This window comes from Lithobates pipiens, unplaced genomic scaffold (genome assembly GCF_037356315.1).
Source record: "Lithobates pipiens isolate NorthernLeopardFrog02 unplaced genomic scaffold, aLitPip1_a1.2 Scaffold_27, whole genome shotgun sequence".
NCBI classification, from domain to species: domain Eukaryota; kingdom Metazoa; phylum Chordata; class Amphibia; order Anura; family Ranidae; genus Lithobates; species Lithobates pipiens.
Window position 1 is genome coordinate 36,102,399 of NW_027507788.1, and position 16,361 is coordinate 36,118,759.

The following is a 16,361-nucleotide window of genomic DNA, read 5'->3' on the forward strand; positions in this document are numbered from 1 at the left end:
AGTCACTAAAATGACCATAGTATTGTTTAATTAAATATAAAATCTATCAGTTTCCAAGCCTGAAATGTGGCGGCTGGTATGAGGTGTGTGATGTCACAGTGAGCTGCAAATCGGTTCAAACCGGACTTCAGGTGTTTGAAAACATTACTGTATTGGGAGCTGACCGAATCACATTGTCAGACTGTGTCTCCTGTGATTATCACTGTTTTTTATTCAAATATTTTGCTATCGTACTATTATTGTATATATTGCTATTATTATTATCTCTATTAAACTTTTTTATTTTTTCCAGGTACACCGGCATCAGTCACCACCACCATGCCATCACGACGTCGGTCCCGTGGAGGACAATCCCATCAGAAAGGCGGTGAGGCTCAAATTGCTCACAGAACAACTTCGGAGGAGACAGGAGGAGGCAGAAAACCGGAGCCGCTCTCCCCCGGAGACAGGTATGCTGGACAACACCCACCATAGTGTAACACCCTTCTTTCCAGGTGCCCTGAAAACATCATGGGGTATGCATACCAGTATCTATATTTTTTTTTATTTTCTGCTAAAAGTAGAAAATGCTTAGAAAAAAATATACTTCAGACCATTACTACTGAAAAGGAGTCGCTTCATCCTGATTGAGCCACCACCTTTCAGGTGAGCACTCCAGACCATTACTACCCTAAAGGAGTTGCTTTATCCTGATTGAACCACCACCTCTCAGGTGAGCACTCCAGACCACTACTACCGAAAAGGAGTCGCTTCATCCTGATTGAATCATCACCTTTCAGCTGAGCACTCCAGACCACTACTTCCGAAAAGGAGTCGCTTTATCCTGATTGAACCACCACCTCTCAGGTGAGCACTCCAGAGCATTACTCCAGAAAAGGAGTCGCTGATCGATCGGCAGTGTTTGATCAATTGGTTCTCAGTGTAGAGGCGCCGAGGGGCAGATACAACATCCACCTAGGTAAGTATGGTACTGAAAAAAACACCCAGCATACAGGTCAAGAGAAGTGGTACTGTGGAGAGTCCATGCATACAGAATAGGAACAGATACTGAGAATAATGCTCAGTATACCCAGTCACTAAAATGACCATAGTATCGTTTAATTAAATATAAAATCTATCAGTTTCCAAGCCTGAAATGTGGCGGCTGGTATGAGGTGTGTGATGTCACAGTGAGCTGCAAATCGGTTCAAACCGGACTTCAGTTGTTTGAAAACATTACTGTATTGGGAGCTGACCGAATCACATTGTCAGACTGTGTCTCCTGTGATTATCACTGTTTTTTCTTCAAATATTTTGCTATCGTACTATTATTGTATATATTGCTATTATTATTATCTCTATTAAACATTTTTATTTTTTTCAGGTACACCGGCATCAGTCACCACCACCATGCCATCATGACGTCGGTCCCGTGGAAGATAATCCCGTCAGGAAAGCGGTGAGGCTCAAATTGCTCACAGAACAACTTCGGAGGAGACAGGAGGAGGCAGCAAATCGGAGCCGCTCTCCCCCGGAGACAGGTATGCTGGACAACACCCACCATAGTGTAACACCCTTCTATCCAGGTGCCCTGAAATCATCATGGGGTATGCATACCAGTATCTATATTTTTTGTTATTTTCTGCTAAAAATATAAAATGCTTAGAAAAAAATATACTTCAGACCATTACTACTGAAAAGGAGTCGCTTCATCCTGATTGAGCCACCACCTCTCAGGTGAGCACTCCAGACCATTACTACCCTAAAGGAGTTGCTTTATCCTGATTGAACCACCAACTCTCAGGTGAGCACTCCAGACCACTACTAGCGAAAAGGAGTCGCTTCATCCTGATTGAATCACCACCTCTCAGGTGAGCACTCCAGACCACTTCTTCCGAAAAGGAGTCGCTTTATTCTGATTGAACCACCACCTCTCAGGTGAGCACTCCAGAGCATTACTCCAGAAAAGGAGTCACTGATCGATCGGCAGTGTTTGATCGATTGGTTCTCAGTGTAGAGGCACCGAGGGGCAGATACAACATCCACCTAGGTAAGTATGGTACTGAAAAAAACACCCAGCATACAGGTCAAGAGAAGTGGTACTGTGGAGAGTCCATGCATACAGAATAGGAACAGATACTGAGAATTATGCTCAGTATACCCAATCACTAAAATGACCATGTTATCGTTTAATTAAATATAAAATCTATCAGTTTCCAAGCCTGAAATGTGGCGGCTGGTATGAGGTGTGTGATGTCACAGTGAGCTGCAAAACGGTTCAAACCGGACTTCAGTTGTTTGAAAACATTACTGTATTGGGAGCTGACCAAATCACATTGTCAGACTGTGTCTCCTGTGATTATCACTGTTTTTTATTCAATTATTTTGCTATCGTACTATTATTGTGTATATTGCTATTATTATTATTATCTCTATTAAACATTTTTATTTTTTTCAGGTACACCGGCATCAGTCACCACCACCATGCCATCATGACGTCGGTCCCGTGGAAGACAATCCCGTCAGGAAGGCGGTGAGGCTCAAATTGCTCACAGAACAACTTCGGAGGAGACAGGAGGAGGCAGAAAACCGGAGCCGCTCTCCCCCGGAGACAGGTATGCTGGACAACACCCACCATAGTGTAACACCCTTCTTTCCAGGTGCCCTGAAAACATCATGGGGTATGCATACCAGTATCTATATTTTTTGTTATTTTCTGCTAAAAGTAGAAAATGCTTAGAAAAAAAAATACTTCAGACCATTACTACTGAAAAGGAGTCACTTCATCCTGATTGAGCCACCACCTCTCAGGTGAGCACTCCAGACCATTACTACCCTAAAGGAGCTGCTTTATCCTGATTGAACCACCAACTCTCAGGTGAGCACTCCAGACCACTACTACCGAAAAGGAGTCGCTTTATCCTGATTGAACCACCACCTCTCAGGTGAGCACTCCAGAGCATTACTCCAGAAAAGGAGTCACTGATCGATCGGCAGTGTTTGATCGATTGGTTCTCAGTGTAGAGGCACCGAGGGGCAGATACAACATCCACCTAGGTAAGTATGGTACTGAAAAAAACACCCAGCATACAGGTCAAGAGAAGTGGTACTGTGGAGAGTCCATGCATACAGAATATTAAAAGATACTGAGAATTATGCTCAGTATACCCAGTCACTAAACCGACCATAGTATTGTTTAATTAAATATAAAATCTATCAGTTTCCAAGCCTGAAATGTGGCGGCTGGTATGAGGTGTGTGATGTCACAGTGAGCTGCAAATCGGTTCAAACCGGACTTCAGTTGTTTGAAAACATTACTGTATTGGGAGCTGACCGAATCACATTGTCAGACTGTGTCTCCTGTGATTATCACTGTTTTTTATTCAAATATTTTGCTATCGTACTATTATTGTATATATTGCTATTATTATTATCTCTATTAAACATTTTTATTTTTTTCAGGTACACCGGCATCAGTCACCATGCCATCATGACGTCGGTCCCGTGGAAGACAATCCCGTCAGGAAGGCGGTGAGGCTCAAATTGCTCACAGAACAACTTCGGAGGAGACAGGAGGAGGCAGAAAACCGGAGCCGCTCTCCCCCAAAAGACAGGTATGCTGGACAACACCCACCATAGTGTAACACCCTTCTTTCCAGGTGCCCTGAAAACATCATGGGGTATGCATACCAGTATCTATATTTTTTGTTATTTTCTGCTAAAAGTAGAAAATGCTTAGAAAAAAATATACTTCAGACCATTACTACTGAAAAGGAGTCGCTTCATCCTGATTGAGCCACCACCTCTCAGGTGAGCACTCCAGACCATTACTACCCTAAAGGAGCTGCTTTATCCTGATTGAACCACCAACTCTCAGGTGAGCACTCCAGACCACTACTACCGAAAAGGAGTCGCTTCATCCTGATTGAATCACCACCTCTCAGGTGAGCACTCCAGACCACTTCTTCCGAAAAGGAGTCGCTGATCGATCGGCAGTGTTTGATCGATTGGTTCTCAGTGTAGAGGCACCGAGGGGCAGATACAACATCCACCTAGGTAAGTATGGTACTGAAAAAAACACCCAGCATACAGGTCAAGAGAAGTGGTACTGTGGAGAGTCCATGCATACAGAATAGGAACAGATACTGAGAATAATGCTCAGTATACCCAGTCACTAAAATGACCATAGTATCGTTTAATTAAATATAAAATCTATCAGTTTCCAAGCCTGAAATGTGGCGGCTGGTATGAGGTGTGTGATGTCACAGTGAGCTGCAAAACGGTTCAAACCGGACTTCAGTTGTTTGAAAACATTACTGTATTGGGAGCTGACCAAATCACATTGTCAGACAGTGTCTCCTGTGATTATCACTGTTTTTTATTCAAATATTTTGCTATCGTACTATTATTGTGTATATTGCTATTATTATTATCTCTATTAAACATTTTTATTTTTTTCAGGTACACCGGCATCAGTCACCACCACCATGCCATCATGACGTCGGTCCCGTGGAAGACAATCCCGTCAGGAAGGCGGTGAGGCTCAAATTGCTCACAGAACAACTTCGGAGGAGACAAGAGGAGGCAGAAAACCGGAGCCGCTCTCCCCGGAGACAGGTATGCTGGACAACACCCACCATAGTGTAACACCCTTCTTTCCAGGTGCCCTGAAATCATCATGGGGTATGCATACCAGTATCTATATTTCTTGTTATTTTCTGCTAAAAATAGAAAATGCTTAGAAAAAAATATACTTCAGACCATTACTACTGAAAAGGAGTCGCTTCATCCTGATTGAGCCACCACCTCTCAGGTGAGCACTCCAGACCATTACTACCCTAAAGGAGTCGCTTTATCCTGATTGAACCACCACCTCTCAGGTGAGCACTCCAGAGCATTACTCCAGAAAAGAAGTCACTGATCGATCGGCAGTGTTTGATCGATTGGTTCTCAGTGTAGAGGCACCGAGGGGCAGATACAACATCCACCTAGGTAAGTATGGTACTGAAAAAAACACCCAGCATACAGGTCAAGAGAAGTGGTACTGTGGAGAGTCCATGCATACAGAATAGGAACAGATACTGAGAATTATGCTGAGTATACCCAGTCACTAAACCGACCATAGTATTGTTTAATTAAATATAAAATCTATCAGTTTCCAAGCCTGAAATGTGGCGGCTGGTATGAGGTGTGTGATGTCACAGTGAGCTGCAAATCGGTTCAAACCGGACTTCAGTTGTTTGAAAACATTACTGTATTGGGAGCTGACCGAATCACATTGTCAGACTGTGTCTCCTGTGATTATCACTGTTTTTTATTCAAATATTTTGCTATCGTACTATTATTGTATATATTGCTATTATTATTATCTCTATTAAACATTTTTATTTTTTTCAGGTACACCGGCATCAGTCACCACCACCATGCCATCATGACGTCGGTCCCGTGGAAGACAATCCCGTCAGGAAGGCGGTGAGGCTGAAATTGCTCACAGAACAACTGTGGAGGAGACAGGAGGAGGCAGAAAACCGGAGCCGCTCTCCCCCGGAGACAGGTATGCTGGACAACACCCACCATAGTGTAACACCCTTCTTTCCAGGTGCCCTGAAAACATCATGGGGTATGCATACCAGTATCTATATTTTTTGTTATTTTCTGCTAAAAGTAGAAAATGCTTAGAAAAAAATATACTTCAGACCATTACTACTGAAAAGGAGTCACTTCATCCTGATTGAGCCACCAATTCTCAGGTGAGCACTCCAGACCATTACTACCCTAAAGGAGTTGCTTTATCCTGATTGAACCACCAACTCTCAGGTGAGCACTCCAGACCACTACTACCGAAAAGAAGTCGCTTTATCCTGATTGAACCACCACCTCTCAGGTGAGCACTCCAGAGCATTACTCCAGAGAAGGAGTCGCTGATCGATCGGCAGTGTTTGATCGATTGGTTCTCAGTGTAGAGGCGCCGAGGGGCAGATACAACATCCACCTAGGTAAGTATGGTACTGAAAAAAAAAACCAGCATACAGGTCAAGAGAAGTGGTACTGTGGAGAGTCCATGCATACAGAATAGGAACAGATACTGAGAATTATGCTCAGTATACCCAGTCACTAAAATGACCATAGTATTGTTTAATTAAATATAAAATCTATCAGTTTCCAAGCCTGAAATGTGGTGGCTGGTATGAGGTGTGTGATCTCACAGTGAGCTGCAAATCGGTTCAAACCGGACTTCAGTTGTTTGAAAACATTACTGTATTGGGAGCTGACCGAATCACATTGTCAGACTGTGTCTCCTGTGATTATCACTGTTTTTTATTCAAATATTTTGCTATCGTACTATTATTATATATATTGCTATTATTATTATCTCTATTAAACATTTTTATTTTTTTCAGGTACACCGGCATCAGCCACCACCACCATGCCATCATGACATCGGTCCCGTGGAAGACAATCCCGTCAGGAAGGCGGTGAGGCTCAAATTGCTCACAGAACAACTTCGGAGGAGACAGGAGGAGGCAGAAAACCGGAGCCGCTCTCCCCCGGAGACAGGTATGCTGGACAACACCCACCATAGTGTAACACCCTTCTTTCCAGGTGCCCTGAAAACATCATGGGGTATGCATACCAGTATCTATATTTTTTGTTATTTTCTGCTAAAAGTAGAAAATGCTTAGAAAAAAATATACTTCAGACCATTACTACTGAAAAGGAGTCACTTCATCCTGATTGAGCCACCACCTCTCAGGTGAGCACTCCAGACCATTACTACCCTAAAGGAGCTGCTTTATCCTGATTGAACCACCAACTCTCAGATGAGCACTCCAGACCACTACTACCGAAAAGGAGTCGCTTCATCCTGATTGAATCACCACCTCTCAGGTGAGCACTCCAGACCACTTCTTCCGAAAAGGAGTCGCTGATCGATCGGCAGTGTTTGATCGATTGGTTCTCAGTGTAGAGGCACCGAGGGGCAGATACAACATCCACTTAGGTAAGTATGGTACTGAAAAAAACACCCAGCATACAGGTCAAGAGAAGTGGTACTGTGGAGAGTACATGCATACAGAATAGGAACAGATACTGAGAATAATGCTCAGTATACCCAGTCACTAAAATGACCATAGTATCGTTTAATTAAATATAAAATCTATCAGTTTCCAAGCCTGAAATGTGGCGGCTGGTATGAGGTGTGTGATGTCACAGTGAGCTGCAAATCGGTTCAAACCGGACTTCAGTTGTTTGAAAACATTACTGTATTGGGAGCTGACCAAATCACATTGTCAGACTGTGTCTCCTGTGATTATCACTGTTTTTTATTCAAATATTTTGCTATCGTACTATTATTGTGTATATTGCTATTATTATTATCTCTATTAAACATTTTTATTTTTTTCAGGTACACCGGCATCAGTCACCACCACCATGCCATCATGACGTCGGTCCCGTGGAAGACAATCCCGTCAGGAAGGCGGTGAGGCTCAAATTGCTCACAGAACAACTTCGGAGGAGACAAGAGGAGGCAGAAAACCGGAGCCGCTCTCCGCGGAGACAGGTATGCTGGACAACACCCACCATAGTGTAACACCCTTCTTTCCAGGTGCCCTGAAATCATCATGGGGTATGCATACCAGTATCTATATTTTTTGTTATTTTCTGCTAAAAGTAGAAAATGCTTAGAAAAAAATATACTTCAGACCATTACTACTGAAAAGGAGTCGCTTCATCCTGATTGAGCCACCACCTCTCAGGTGAGCACTCCAGACCATTACTACCCTAAAGGAGTTGCTTTATCCTGATTGAACCACCAACTCTCAGGTGAGCACTCCAGACCACTACTACCAAAAAGGAGTCGCTTCATCCTGATTGAACCACCACCTCTCAGGTGAGCACTCCAGAGCATTACTCCAGAAAAGGAGTCGCTGATCGATCGGCAGTGTTTGATCGATTGGTTCTCAGTGTAGAGGCGCCGAGGGGCAGATACAACATCCACCTAGGTAAGTATGGTACTGAAAAAAACACCCAGCATACAGGTCAAGAGAAGTGGTACTGTGGAGAGTCCATGCATACAGAATAGGAACAGATACTGAGAATTATGCTCAGTATACCCAGTCACTAAAATGACCATAGTATTGTTTAATTAAATATAAAATCTATCAGTTTCCAAGCCTGAAATGTGGTGGCTGGTATGAGGTGTGTGATCTCACAGTGAGCTGCAAATCGGTTCAAACCGGACTTCAGTTGTTTGAAAACATTACTGTATTGGGAGCTGACCGAATCACATTGTCAGACTGTGTCTCCTGTGATTATCACTGTTTTTTATTCAAATATTTTGCTATCGTACTATTATTATATATATATTGCTATTATTATTATCTCTATTAAACATTTTTATTTTTTTCAGGTACACCGGCATCAGTCACCACCACCATGCCATCATGACGTCGGTCCCGTGGAAGACAATCCCGTCAGGAAGGCGGTGAGGCTCAAATTGCTCACAGAACAACTTCGGAGGAGACAGGAGGAGACAGAAAACCGGAGCCGCTCTCCCCCGGAGACAGGTATGCTGGACAACACCCACCATAGTGTAACACCCTTCTTTCCAGGTGCCCTGAAAACATCATGGGGTATGCATACCAGTATCTATATTTTTTGTTATTTTCTGCTAAAAGTAGAAAATGCTTAGAAAAAAATATACTTCAGACCATTACTACTGAAAAGGAGTCACTTCATCCTGATTGAGCCACCACCTCTCAGGTGAGCACTCCACACCATTACTACCCTAAAGGAGTTGCTTTATCCTGATTGAACCACCACCTCTCAGGTGAGCACTCCAGACCACTACTACCGAAAAGGAGTCGCTTCGTCCTGATTGAATCACCACCTCTCAGGTGAGCACTCCAGACCACTACTTCCGAAAAGGAGTCGCTTTATCCTGATTGAACCACCACCTCTCAGGTGAGCACTCCAGAGCATTACTCCAGAAAAGGAGTCGCTGATCGATCGGCAGTGTTTGATCAATTGGTTCTCAGTGTAGAGGCGCCGAGGGGCAGATACAACATCCACCTAGGTAAGTATGGTACTGAAAAAAACACCCAGCATACAGGTCAAGAGAAGTGGTACTGTGTAGAGTCCATGCATACAGAATAGGAACAGATACTGAGAATTATGCTCAGAATACCCAGTCACTAAAATGACCATAGTATCGTTTAATTAAATATAAAATCTCTCAGTTTCCAAGCCTGAAATGTGGCGGCTGGTATGAGGTGTGTGATGTCACAGTGAGCTGCAAATCGGTTCAATCCGGACTTCAGTTGTTTGAAAACATTACTGTATTGGGAGCTGACCGAATCACATTGTCAGACTGTGTCTCCTGTGATTATCACAGTTTTTTATTCAAATATTTTGCTATCGTACTAGTATTGTATATATTGCTATTATTATTATCTCTATTAAACATTTTAATTTTTTTCAGGTACACCGGCATCAGTCACCCCCACCATGCCATCATGACGTCGGTCCCGTGGAAGACAATCCCGTCAGGAAGGCGGTGAGGCTCAAATTGCTCACAGAACAAGTTCGGAGGAGATAGGAGGAGGCAGAAAACCGGAGCCGCTCTCCCCCGGAGACAGGTATGCTTGACAACACCCACCATAGTGTAACACCCTTCTTTCCAGGTGCCCTGAAAACATCATGGGGTATGCATACCAGTATCTATATTTTTTGTTATTTTCTGCTAAAAGTAGAAAATGCTTAGAAAAGAAATATACTTCAGACCATTACTACTGAAAAGGAGTCGCTTCATCCTGATTGAGCCACCACCTCTCAGGTGAGCACTGCAGACCATTACTACCCTAAAGTAGGGATGAGCTTCGTACGTTCGACTCGAACATTGGCTGTTCGTCCGTTCGGCGAAGTCCGAACATTTTGGTCCGTTCGCGCCAAATTCGTGTGGCGCTCACGGCCCACAATGCACTGCGATGGCGCAGTGCATTGCTGGCTCATGATTGGCCAAGCATGCACTGTGACCCTGCATGCTTGGCCGATCGCAGCGCCAGCAGCGAGGAGAGCCATGATTGGCCACAGGCAGGATGCCTGTGGCCAATCATAGCTCAGGCTGTGTAGTGCACGCCCCACACTATATAAGGCCGCCAGCGCGGCGGCCTTGTGTAGTGTGTTGGCGTCTGAAGCAGTGGGTGTTCTATGTACCTTCAACACAGTGCGTGCTGTCTGCGTGCTCTGTTCCCAGTACATACCGCTATATCCACCTACATAGCTGTTCTCTATTTGAGCCCACTTGCCATCTGAAGGAGTTATTGGAAGTTGTGTGTGCTTCCAGCACAGCACAGTATACATCTGTATATACCCCTTTATCTCTGGTGTTCTATAATAAAGGCATCTGCAGGAGTTAGTGGGTGTTCTGTGTACCTTCAACACAGTACACACCGATCGTTTTCGGACTTTTTTTGATCTTGCTGTTGTGTAGTGGTTGTTGTCTGTGTGCCCTGACCGCAGTATACACCGCTATATTCACCTCACCTATATAGCTAGTGATCTATCTTTTATAATAGAGCTTGCAGTCAGTAGTGTTAGGAGATAGTGCGTGCTGTCTGCGTGCTCTGTACCCAGTACATACCGCTATATCCACCTACATAGCTCTTCTCTTTTTGAGACCACTTGCCATCTGCAGGAGTTATTGGAAGTTGTGTGTGCCTCCAGCACAGCACAGTATACATCTGTATATACCCCTTTATCTCTGGTGTTCTATAATAAAGGCATCTGCAGGAGTTAGTGGGTGTTGTGTGCCTCTAGCACAATATACACTACCCAACTGCTTTTTTACCCAACTCCCTTCAGGCCATTACCATGTCTGGAAGGCCAGCAAGGAGAGGCAGACAGGCGTGAGCCGATAAAAGAGGGCAAGCAAGCTCTGTGTCTAGAGACAACAGTGCTGGTCGGGGACGCGGTGCATTGTCATCAGCACGTGGCCATGGGACACGCTTGTCCTTCTTTTCGGCAGCTGGACATGTTGAACCGCAACATGCCAATGACTTGGTAGAGTGGATGACCAAGCCCTCTTCATCCTCCTCATCCTCTCTCACCCAGTCTCAGGGTACTAGCAAAGCAGCTGCCAACGCATCGTCTTCCCTCCTCTCAATGTCATCATCAGTGACTCCTTCCCTAGACCCACCACGTCCTCCTGAGGAGTCTCCTGAACTCTTTGAGCACAGTGTTGGGTACATGCTCCAGGAGGATGCCCAGTGTTTTGTGGGCTCTGATGATGACACTCAGCTAGAGGAAGGCAGTAGCGTGAGCGCAGAGAGAGGGGATGCTCAAGAAGGACAGCAATCTGGCAGTCATGTTCCACAAGCTGCAGCATACTGCCAGGTTTGCTACAGCGATGAAGAGGGAGGGGATGATGAGGGCACTGACTCCACGTGGGTGCCTGGAAGGAGAGAGGAGGAGGAGGAGGAGAAGGAGGCACATGTCCAAAGAGGCAGGATGCCCTCCGGGGGCCAGCTTAGGGGCAGCACACCGACTGAATCACACCGCAGAGCTCCGCCTGTGCAGAGCGCTGCCTCTGCGCGTTATTCTAAAAGTTCTTTGGTGTGGGCCTTTTTTGAGACGAGTGCATCAGATCGCACCACTGCTATTTGCAACATATGTCTCAAGCGTATCTCACGTGGCCAAAACATCAGCCGCTTGGGCACCACATGCTTGACCAGACATATGTTGACCTGCCATGCAGCTCGTTGGCAAGCGTACCTCAAAGACCCAAACCAAAGAACAAAGCGGACCTCTCCTTGCTCCTCATCAGCTGGCATCTCCAACCCCACTAGACCTTCAGTCCTCTCTGAAACCTGCTCTGAGAGGAATGAAGGTGTAGAATTAGGTGTGTCACAGCCAAGTGCTTCCGGGAACTCTGCTAGCGGTACACCCACGTCCGATTATAGCAGGCAAATGTCCCTGCCCCAGCTGCTGGACCGGCGAAAGAAGTTCACTCCCAGCTATCCACATGCCCAGCGGTTGAATGCTAGCTTGGCTAAATTGCTAGCACTTCAACTGCTGCCTTTTCAGTTGGTAGACTCGGCCCCCTTCCGTGAGTTTGTACAATGTGCGGTTCCTCAGTGGCAGGTCCCCAAATGCCACTTTTTCTCACGGAAGGCGATTCCGGCTCTCTACCGGCATGTGGAAGGCAATGTCCTTGCCTCGCTGGACAGGGCGGTCAGCGGTAAGGTGCATATTACTGCTGACTCATGGTCCAGCAGGCATGGACAGAGACCTTACCTGTCCTTCATGGCCCATTGGGTCACTCTTCTGGCAGCTGGGAAGGATGCAGGACAAGGTGCAGTAGTGTTGGAGGTTGTTCCGCCACCACGCCTCCAAAATGCTACTATTGGTTGTGACACACCTCTCTCCTCCACCCCCTCCTCTTCTTCTTCCTCCATGGCCTCTTCCAGTGCTCTGTCCTCAGAACCAGCGGTGCTCCGTAGGCGTTCCAGGGGCTACGCAAGTACGCAGGCAAAACGATGCCATGCCGTGCTTGCGCTGGTTTGTTTGGGGGACAGGAGCCACACTGGGGGGGATGTTTTGTCAGTTCTGCAGGGGCAGGCCGAGAGGTGGTTGACGCCACGCCAGCTTAAGCCAGGAATGGTGGTTTGTGACAATGGCACCAACCTCCTCTCCGCCCTCCGACAGGGACAACTGACCCATGTGCCCTGTGTAGCTCACGTCCTTAACCTGGTGGTGCAGCGGTTCTTGGGCAGGTACCCCGGCTTACAGGATGTCCTGAAGCAGGCCAGGAAAGTCTGTTTGCATTTCCGCCGATCATTTAATGCCTGTGCTCGGCTGGCTGAGCTCCAAAAGGAGTTGAACCTGCCCAAGAACCGCCTTATATGTGACATGCCCACCAGATGGAACTCAACATTGGCCATGCTGCAGCGGCTGCACACGCAGCAGAGGGCCATCAATGAGTACCTGTGCGACTACGGCACCAGGACAGGGTCAGGGGAGCTCGGTTTTTTTCTCACCACGCCAGTGGGGCATGATCAGGGATGCATGCACTGTCCTGTCACCGTTTGAGGAGGCCACAAGGAGGGTGAGCAGTGACAGTGCATGCATCAGTGACACTGTACCTCTTGTCCACCTCTTGGAGCATACGCTGCGTGGAATAATGGACAGGGCACTTGAGGCAGAACAGAGGCAGGAAGAGGAGGACTTCCTTGCCTCTCAAGGCCCCTTTTATCCAGACAGTGTTCCTGCTGTACCACCCATCACACAGGAAGAGGATGAGGAGGAGGAAGAGGAGGAGGAGGATGATTGTGTCAGCATGGAGGTGGAGGCTGGCACTCAGCATCAGCATCAGCAGCAGCAGCAGCAGTCTTGTAGGGATGATTTACAGTCCCAAGAAACACGTGGACTTGTATGTGGCTGGGAGGAGGTAGCTGCGGATCATGTTGTCCTTAGTGACCCAGAGGACTCCGGACCGAATTCCTCAGCTAACCTACGCTGCATGGCCTCCCTGATCCTGCAAAGCCTGCGGAAGGATCCTCGTATTCTTCGGATCAAGGAGAGGGACCATTACTGGCTGGCCACTCTCCTTGATCCACGGTACAAGGGTAAGGTTGCCGACCTTATCTTGCCATCGCAGAGGGAGCAGAGGATGAGACATCTCCGGGAGGCCTTGCAGAAAGGTCTGTGCAACGCGTTCCCAGAGACTGGGAGGTTACAAACTCCTGGTCCTGGACAACGTGTTGCTGAGGCATCGGTCAGAAGGAGCGGTGGAGAAGGTGGCCGTCTGACTGATGCTTTCAGACAATTTTTTAGTCCGCAGCCCTAAGGTATGATCGGTTCCAGCACCCATCGCCAGCGTCTGATTTACATGGTGCAGGAATACCTAGGGGCAAGGTCAGACTTGGACACCTTTCCCACCGAAAATCCTCTGGCTTACTGGGTCTTGAGGATGGATCACTGGCCAGAGCTTGCACAGTATGCAATTGAGCTACTGGCCTGTCCTGCATCCAGCGTTCTTTCGGAACGCACCTTCAGTGCTGCTGGTGGCTTTGTTACCGATCACAGGGTGCGCTTGTCCACCGAATCAGTTGATCGACTGACCTTCATCAAGATGAATCAGTCTTGGATCACCCACAGCTACCAAGCACCTGAAGCTGATGTAACAGAATAATTTTTTTTGAAATATCACATCCCTTCAAGACTGCCTATGATGATGCTGAGTGACTGTCCTGTTATGTTGATTGTCTATCCTCTTCCTCCTCCGCTGATATGTTGGAAGAACATTTCTGGTTCTGGTTGATGCCATCAGCCCAATTTTTCTGCCCCTGTTTAACAGGGGCGTTTAAGTACAATTTTTGATGCAATGCTTTGCAGCAGGGCTAATTCCTGCAATCAAACAAGAGTATATGGGAGAGGTTGCAGTGTGGTGGCACCAGCACCAGTGCCTAAGGCCCAATTTTTCTGCCCCTGTTTAACAGGGGCATTTAATTACAATTTTTGATGCAATGCTTTGCAGCAGGGCTAATTCCTGCAATAAAACTAGAGTATATGGCAGAGGTTGCAGTGTGGTGGCACCAGCACCAGTGCCTAAGGCCCAATTTTTCTGCCCCTGTTTAACAGGGGCGTTTAATTACAACTTTTGATGCAATGCTTTGCAGCAGGGCTAATTCCTGCAATAAAACTAGAGTATATGGCAGAAGTTGCAGTGTGGTGGCACCAGCACCAGTGCCTAAGGCCCAATTTTTCTGCCCCTGTTTAACAGGGGCGTTTAATTACAATTTTTGATGCAATGCTTTGCAGCAGGGCTAATTCCTGCAATAAAACTAGAGTATATGGAAGAGGTTTCAGTGTGGTGGCACCAGCAGCAGTGCCTAAGGCCAAATTTTTCTGCCCCTGTTTAACAGGGGCGTTTAAGTACAATTTTTGATGCAATGCTTTGCAGCAGGGCTAATTCCTGCAATAAAACTAGAGTATATGGAAGAGGTTGCAGTGTGGTGGCACCAGCAGCAGTGCCTAAGGCCAAATTTTTCTGCCCCTGTTTAACAGGGACATGTAATTACAATTCTTGATATAATATTTCACAGGAGGGCCCCTTCCTGTGCCCACCCAGAGTAACGGTGAGGACTTATAGTGTTGTGGCACCAGCACCACAACCACCAAAGGTCAATTTTTCTACCACTGTTCAACAATGGCATGTAATTACAATTCTTGATATAATCGTTCAGAGCAGGGCGCTCCAGCGCCCACCAAGAGTCACTTTGAGGGCTTACAATGTTGTGGCAAAACCAACACCTTGTTCCGCCATTTCTGCAGAGCATATAGGGCAGGCCCCTACTTTCAAACATCCAATTTACAAACATCTCCTACTTGCAAACGGAAGGAGACAACAGCAAGTGAGATGAAAAAAGATGGACGACAAAATAAATTATACAGGGGTGATAACCCTTCCCTATGTTTTCCAAAAAGCTTAAAAATAGTTTTTTTGACTGGAGCTACACTTTAAAAATGTACCAGTTGAAAATTACAAACAGATTCAACTTAACACAACAAACCTACACAGTCCCTGTCTTGTTTGCACCGCCTGCATACTGCTGTTCTGAGTATATAGGGCCTGGGGGCCACACGCATTTCCTTTTTTTAATATGGGTACAGGGTTCCCCTTAATATGCATACAAGACCCAAATAGGCTGGTAATGGGCAGGGAGGGCTACCCATGCCATTTTTCTCAATGATTTTCAACCATATTGCAGGAACCAGATATAACATTAAAACCGCAAGCAGTTTTAAATGGTGTTATTTCCGTTTAATGTCATTTTGTGCAGGGACTGTTGTAAACACGGGAAACACGTGGCACTTCACAGGCATACTACAGAAACCCCCCAGGCACCATATTTAAAGGAATATTTCACTATTTTTTTCACTTTAATCGTCATTAAAATCAGTGCTCCCGCCAAAACGGCCATTTTTAAAAACATTTTAGGCATTGACTCATGTCCCCTGGGGCAGGAGCCAGGTCCCCAAACCCTTTTTAGGACAGTATCTTGCATATTAGTCGTTAAAATTAGCACTTTTCATTTCGAACGTTCGAGTCCCATAGACTTCAATGGGGTTCTAAAGTTTGTTCGAATTTGGGGTCCGTTCGAAAGTTCTGGTGCGAACCGAACTGGGGGGTGTTCGGCTCATCCCTACCCTAAAGGAGTTGTTTTATCCTTATTGAACCACCAACTCTCAGGTGAGCACTCCAGACCACTACTACCGAAAAGGAGTCGCTTCATCCTGATTGGATCACCAACTCTCAGGTGAGCACTCCAGACCACTACTTCCGAAAAGGAGTCGCTTTATCCCGATTGAACCACCACCTC